Genomic DNA, 7,747 nt, shown 5'->3' with positions numbered 1-7,747 from the left:
CTGCATTGGCAGGCAGATTCTTAACCACTGCACCACCAGGGAAGTCCCTATCTGTCTTTTTTATTATAGTCATCCTCTTGGGTGTGAAGTGGTATCTCATTGTAGCTTTGATTTCAATTTCCCTAATGTCTAATAATGTTGAGGATTTAACATACACTTATTGGCCATTGATATATCTTGTTTGTATCTATTCAGGTCATTTGCTCATTCTTCTTTTTTTGGCCACACTGCGCGGCTTACGGGATCTTAGTTCCCTGACCAGGGATTGAACCTGGGCCCTGGCAGTGAAAGCGCCAAGCCCTAATCATTGGGCAACCAGGGAATTCATAGCCCATTCTTAAATTTGGTTATTTATATTTTATTATTCAGTTATGAGTTCTTTATATATTCTGGATATAAGCCACTTATCAGATATATGACTTGCAAATATTTTCTCCCATCTTGTAGGTTTTCTTTTAACTTTCTTGGTGGTGTCCTTTAAAGCACAAAAATTTAATTTTGATGGAATCTAATACATCCATCTTTTCTTTTGTCTTTTGTGCTTTTGGTGTTGTGCCTAAGAAAGCTTTGCTTAATCCAAGGTCATGAGGATTTATTCCTGTTTTCTTCTTAGAGATTTACAGTTTCAGCTCTTACATTTAGGTCTATGATCCATTTGGAGTTACTATTTGTGTATAATGTAAGGAAAGGATATAAATTCATTCTTTTGCATGTGGAGATACAGTTGTCCTGCTACCACTTCTGGGACAATTATTATTCTTTCCCCATTGAATTACCTTGGCATTCTTGTCAAAAATGAATTGACGATAAATGTGACAGTTTGGTTCTGGACTCTCAATTCTATTCCATTGATCCATGTATCTATCCTTATTACGTCAGTACCCCAGAGTCCTGATTGTATTGCTTTGTAGTAAGTTTTGAAATAAGGAGTTGTGAGTTCTTTTTTCCAACTGTGTTCTTTTTTTCAAGATTGTTTTTGGTATTCTGGATCCTTTATGTTTCTGTATGAATTTTAGGATCAGCTTGTCAATTGCTGTAAAAAAAGACAAGCTGGGATTTTGATAGGGATTGCACTGAATCTGCAGATCAATTTGACAAGTTTTGTCATCTTAACAACATTGTTTTCCTCGCCATAAACAAGAGATGTCATTGTATTCACTTAGGTCTTCTTTAATCTCTTTTTTAAATTTAATTTAATTTTATTTGTTTTTGTCTGCGTTGGGTCTTCGTTGCTGAGCCCGGGCTTTCTCTAGTTGCGGCGAGCAGGGGCTACTCTTCGTTGCGGTGCGCAGGCTTCTCATTGTGGTGGCTTCTGTTGTGGTGGAGCGTGGGCTTCAGTAGTTGTGGCACACAGGCTCAGTTGTCGTGGCTCATGGGCTATAGAGCGCAGGCTCAGTAGTTGTGGCGCACAGGCTTAGTTGCTCAGCGGCATGTGGGATCTTCCCGGACCAGGGCTCTAACCCATGTCCCCTGCATTGGCAGGCAGATTCTTAACCACTGCACCACCACGGAAGTCCCTTTAATTTTTTTCAACAGTGTTTTGAAGTTTTCAGACTGCATGTTTTGCAACCTTTTGTCAAATTTATTTCTAAGTATTTTATTCTTTTTGATGCTACTGTAAATGGAATTATTTTCTTAATTTTGTTTTCAGATTGTTCACTGTTAGAGTATAGAGATACGATTTATTTTTGTATATTGGTCTTGTACCCTGCCACCTTGTTGAATTCATTTATTAGTGCTAATAGTCTTTTTAGTGGATCCTTTAGGAATTTTTTTTTCATTGAATTATAATTGATTTACAGTGTTCTGTTAGTTTCAAGTATACAGCAAAGTGATTCAGCTATACATACATATATGTCTTTTTTCAGATTCTTTTCCCTTATAGGTTATTACAAAATACTGAGTATAGTTCCCTGTGTTATACAGTAGGTCCTGGTAGGTTATCTATTTTATATATAGTCGTGTTGCAGGAAAGAGAGTGGGGCAAGAGAGGATGGTCATGTCCCAGGTCTCAGGCGAGTCCCAGGGATGGCCGCCAAGTATGGGTTCTTGGGTTTGTGCAGAAAAGAATTCAAGAGTGAGCCATAGTAAAGAGAAAGAAGGTTTATTCAGGGAGATACACACTCTGAAGACAGAGTATGGGCCATCTCAGAAGGCAAGAGAGGCACCAGGGTATGGGGTTGTCAGTTTTTACAGGGGTGGGTAATTTCATAGGCTAATGAGTGGGAGAAGTATTCCAGTTATTTTGGGGAAAGGGTGGGGATTTCCAGGAATTAGGCCATTGCCCACTTTTTGACCTTTATGGTCAGCCTTGGAACTGTCATGGCACCTGTGGGTGTGTCGTTTAGCGTGCTGATGTGTTACAATGAGAATATAGTGAGGCTCAGGGTCAAGTGGAACCATCTTGGACCTAGTTTGTTCTAATCAGTTTATGTTGTGTCCTCAGGCTATGTCATTCTTTTAAAGGCTGTGCCCTGCCCCCTTCCTGTCTCAGTAGTGTGTATATGTTAATCCCAAACTCCTAATTTATCCCTTTCCCCAGGAAATATACAAGATATTCAAGATATAATATACAAGATAATGTCATCTGCAAATAGAAACAGTTTTGCTTCTTCCTTTTCAATCAGGATGCCATTTATATCTATCTATCTATCATCATCTACCTATGTATATCTATCTGCCTGCTTATCTAATTCCCTGTTTGTTTGTTTGTTTTTGCCTAATTGCCCTGGCTAGAACCTCCAGTAAAATATTGAATAGAAATGGTGAGAGTGGACATCCTCATCTTGTTCCTGGTCTTAAGGAGAAAGCATTCAGCCATTCACCACATGTAGGCAGAATAATGCCCTCCGCCCACCAAAAGATGTCCATAGCCTAATCCTGGAAACTGAGAATATAGTACTTTACATGGCAAAGGAGAATTAAGGTTGCAGGTTGCTAATCAGTTTAAAATAGGGAAATTATTCTAGATTATCTGGGTGGACCCAGTGTAATCACAAGGACCCTTGCAAGTAGAAAAGGGAGGCCAAGGAGGCAGAACCAGAGACATGGCAGCATGAGATGGACTCTATGTCTTTGGCTTTGAAGATGGAGGAAGAGGGCTGATGCTGAAAGTTCAGCTTCTCTGTGCACCGGTGCCGAATAAAATCTCAGAGACAGAGTTTTGGGTGAAGTAGAAAAGGATAGCTTTATTACTTTGCCAGGCAAAGGGGGACACAGTGGGCTCCTGCCTCAAAAAACTATGTGTCCCAACCCAGGAGGATGTGATAAGGAGTTTTATAACAATATTTCCCAAGGGTGGTGTTGCTGACAAGATTAGGGTGTGTGTAGGGGCTCAGGTGGTCGGGTCTCCTAATTTTTCTTTTTAAACTTCATTTATTTATTTTTAAATATTTAATTAATTAATTTATTTGGCTGTGCCGCCAGGTCTTAGTTGCAGCACGCGGGATCTTTAGTTTCGGTATGCAAGATCTTTAGTTGCGGCATGCGGGATCTAGTTTCCTGACCAGGGATGAGCCCAGACCCCCTGCATTTGGGAGGGCAGAGTCTTAGCCACTGGACCACCAGGGAAGTCCTGGTCTCTTAATCTTGATGAGCGTCTCTGGTCCCTTTAATCTTGCCTCAGCTGGTTTCTTGGCTGCTCCTTCCTTGATTAACAACTGTTTGAATCTGCCCTTTGGAACTCAGGGAAGGTCATGGAGGCTGGAGTCTTGCCTGCAAGAAATGGGGGAGAAAAAATAAGAGGGCTCAATGCCCAGGAGCCTCACAGGGCCCCGCTCGGTTTCAGGGTTATGAGACAACGAATGCGGTGGTCTCTAGAAGGTGGCAAGGAAACAGATTCTGCCCTAGAGCATCCAGCAAGAATTGCAGCCTTGCTGACACCTTGATTTTAGCCCAATGAGATCCAGGGTGGACTTCTGACCTCTAGAACTGTGAGGTAATGAGTGTGTATTAGTTAAGCCACTAAGTTCATGATAATTTTTTTTACAGCAGCAATGGAAACTAATATACACCATTAATTATGATGTTAGGTGTGGCTTTTTCATAGATGCCCTTAGTCAGGAAGTTCCTTTTTTTTTTTTTGTAACTTTGGGTTTATTTATTTTATTTATTTATTTACTTATGGCTGTGTTGGGTCTTTGTTTCTGTGCGAGGGCTTTCTCTAATTGCGGCAAGTGCGGGCCACTCTTCATCGCGGTGTGCGGGCCTCTCACTGTCGCGGCCTCTCTTGTTGCGGAGCACAGGCTCCAGACGTGCAGGCTCAGTAGTTGTGGCTCACGGGCCTAGTTGCTCCGCGGCATGTGGGATCTTCCCAGACCAGGGCTCGAACCCGTGTCCCCTGCATTGGCAGGCAGATTCTCAACCACTGCGCCACCAGGGAAGCCCAGGAAGTTCCTTTTTGTCTTGAGTTTGTTGAGTGTTTTTATCACAAAAGGGTTTTGGATTTTGTTAAGCGCTTTTTCGGCATCTACTGAGATGATCATGTGGTTTTTATCTTGTATTCTATTGATATTAATCGAATTTCACATGTTAAATCCCCTTTGCATTACTGGAATAAATGCCACTTGGTAATTAATCCTTTTTCTAAGTTGCTGGATTCAATTTTGTTGAGGATCTCTGCATGTATATTGGTCCATAGTTTTCTTTTCTTTTGATGTCTTTGTCTTTGATATCAGGATAATACTGGAGTCACGGTGAAACCGTGTGACTCAGAATGGGACTTGAACCCACCGTCTTTTAACTGAGATCACACACTTGGTCTCCGGACTTAATGAAGCTCAGGTTCTTGATGTCTCATCACAGAAAGAATTCAGTGAGAGACACAGTGATGGGTAAGAAGTGGATTTATTTAGAGAGAAGCACACTGCACAGACAGAGTGTGGGCAAGAGAGGCACCAGAGTATGGGGTTGTCGGTTTTTATAGGGGTGGGTAATTTCATAGGCTAATGAGTGGGAGAAGTATTCCAGTTATTTTGGGGAAGGGGTGGGGATTTCCAGGAAATGGGCTACCGCCCACTTTTTGACCTTTGTGGTCAGCCTTGAAACTGTCATGGCATCTGTGGGTGTGTCATTTAGCTTGCTGATGTGTTACAATGAGAATATACTGAGGCTCAGGGTCTAGTGGAGCCATCTTGGACCTAGTTTGTTCTAATTAGTTTACGTTGTGTCCCTGGGCTATGTCATTCTTTTAAAGGTTATGCCCTGCCCCCTTCCCTCCTGTTTCAATAGAACAAGCTGGGAAGTGTTCTTTCCTCTTCAATTTTTAAGAAGATTTTGTGAAGAACTGGAATTAATTCTTCTTTAAGTGTTTGACAGAATTTACCAGTGACACCATCTCTTTCTGTTGATCATACTTAGAGCTTCTTGGATGTGGATAATGTTTTTTATCAAATTTAGGAAGCTTTCAGCCATTATTTCTTTGAGTATTTTCCTGATCGTTTTTCTCTCTTTTCTCCTCTGGCATTTCCATTACATGTATAGTAGTGTACTAATGATATCCCACTTTTCTTGGAATTCTCTGTTCATTTTTCTTCATTCATTTTCTCTCTGTTCTTCTGATTGCACCATCTCTATTAGTCTACCTTTAAGTTTGCTTTTTATTTCTTCTGTCAGCTCAAATCTACTGTTGAGCCCCTCTAGTGAATATTTCATTTCGGTTATTGTACTTTCCAATTCCATAATTTTAGTTTGGTCTTCTTTTTTAAAAAATAATTTTTATCTCTTTGTTGGTATTCTTTATATGAAATAAGGTCATCATATGTTCCTTTATTTCTTTGAGCATGATTTTCTTTGGATCTTTGAACATATTTATTATTGCTGCTTTGACATGTTTGTTAAGCCTGACATCTGGGTGCTCTCAAAGGCATTTTCTCTTGCCTTTTTTTTTTTCTTCCTTATGGTCACACTTTCCTGTTTCTTTGCATGTCTCATAATTTTTTTTTGCTGTTGTTGAAAACTGGAGATTTTAGATATTACCTTGTAGCAAAGCTGGATACTGATTCCTCCCCCACTCCTCCCTGGGCCTGTTGCTTATATTGTTTGCTTATTTGTTTAGTGACTTGGATGGATATTCCAGTAAAGTCTGTTTCCCTTAGTGTGCAGCTCTGACTAAGGGGGTGCAGCCTCGGGATGACTTATTTTCTTTAGGGCCCTCTGACTTTCGGTGATCTCTCTGCTAAGCTATCTGCCTCTGTTGGTGCTACACCCAACTGTTAGCCTAATTGCAAGGTAGGCTCTTTTGTTTTCAGCAATGTCCTGGGGCACAAATTGCTCCACCAGCTCCTCTAGGCACAGCTCCTGAAGTGTGCATGGCTTCCCCAGACCTCGGGTCCTGCAGCACGTGTGGTTTTATCAACTCCAGCTCCTGCTGTTTGGATGGCATCTCTTGTAGTAGCTTTCCCTTCCAGGCCCCTTGGGTAGTTTCACTGCAGAATGCCTCCAGCCAGATACTTCCCTGTGAATGAAGGGCTTTTAATAGCACCCAGGTGGGCAGATTTCCAGCAAATTTTTTTGGTGAGGGTTGGGGTAGATGCCATCAAGTCCTGCTGGTACAGCAGCAGAGCAACTATTAACCGATTCAATGAAGCCCTCTCCAACAAGCTCTGGACCTCAAGCCAATGGGGTGAGAGGTGGGGTTTTTCCTTTGGGTGCGCTATCTCAGCCCTAGGGGTAATAGTTGTTCCTTATATCTGCAATTATTTTGAGCTTCCATTACTTCTTGCTTCTTCTCTCGTGACTCCCTGTTATGGTTAATAATTCCTTCTGTTGCACTTTTCCTCACACAGTGTAGAAGCTGGGTGCTGGCAAAGCCACGTGGTCTGAAGGATACTGCCGTGTGAGTACCTGGAACCAGGAAGCAGAGCCCTTCTCTCCTGAGATGTCTTTCCAGTGCGCTTTCTTTCTTTCTTTTTTTTTAAATTAATTAATTAACATTTATTTTTGGCTGCGTTGGGTCTTCGTAGCTGCACGCGGGCTTTCTCTAGTTGCGACGAGCGGGGGCTACTCTTCGTTGCGGTGCGTGTGCTTCGCACTGCGGTGGCTTCTCTTTGTTGCGGAGCACGGGCTCTAGGCGTGCGGGCTTCAGTAGTCATGGCTCACGGGCTCTAGAGCGCAGGCTCAGTAGTTGTGGTGCATGGGCTTAGTTGCTCCACGGCATGTGGGATATTCTCGGACCAGGGATCGAACCCGTGTCCCCTGCATTGGCAGGCGGATTCTTAACCACTGCGCCGCCAGGGAAGTCCCTCCACTACTCTTTCTTGACAATGCTTTGGTGCCAGTGGACAAAGGAAAGACGTTGAAAGTTTCCAGCCCATTTTCACAGAGCAGGCAAAAATTGTGAGTTTGGAGCTAAGAGGCAATGCAGTGATAACTGGCAAAAACTCAAATGTCCTTCAGCAGCAGAAGGACAAATATACCACAAATATACCAAATATACCACAAAAGTTGTGATATATTCATACAATAGAGTGCGATACCAGAATAAGAATGAATGAACTGATACATACAACACGGAAGATACATACAGCAGTGTTCAGTGAAAGAAGCCAGACATAAAGGATCACTCTCTGCATGATTCCATTTGTATAAAATTCAGAAACCAGCCAAATGAGCCTTGGCTGTTAAAGAAAGGACTGTGGTTACCTCTGGTGGGTGTAGTAACTGGGGGAGGGGGCGGTGGTGATGTGGAGAAGATTCTCTTTATACTGGTTTGGGTGCTGGTCACTTGGGTGTTTTTGTTTTGTGAAAA

This window comes from Eubalaena glacialis, chromosome 3 (assembly GCF_028564815.1).
Source record: "Eubalaena glacialis isolate mEubGla1 chromosome 3, mEubGla1.1.hap2.+ XY, whole genome shotgun sequence".
In the NCBI taxonomy this organism is placed as follows: Eukaryota; Metazoa; Chordata; class Mammalia; order Artiodactyla; family Balaenidae; genus Eubalaena; species Eubalaena glacialis.
The sequence above is the reverse complement of the archived record's forward strand: the minus strand, read 5'-3'. Positions refer to the sequence as shown.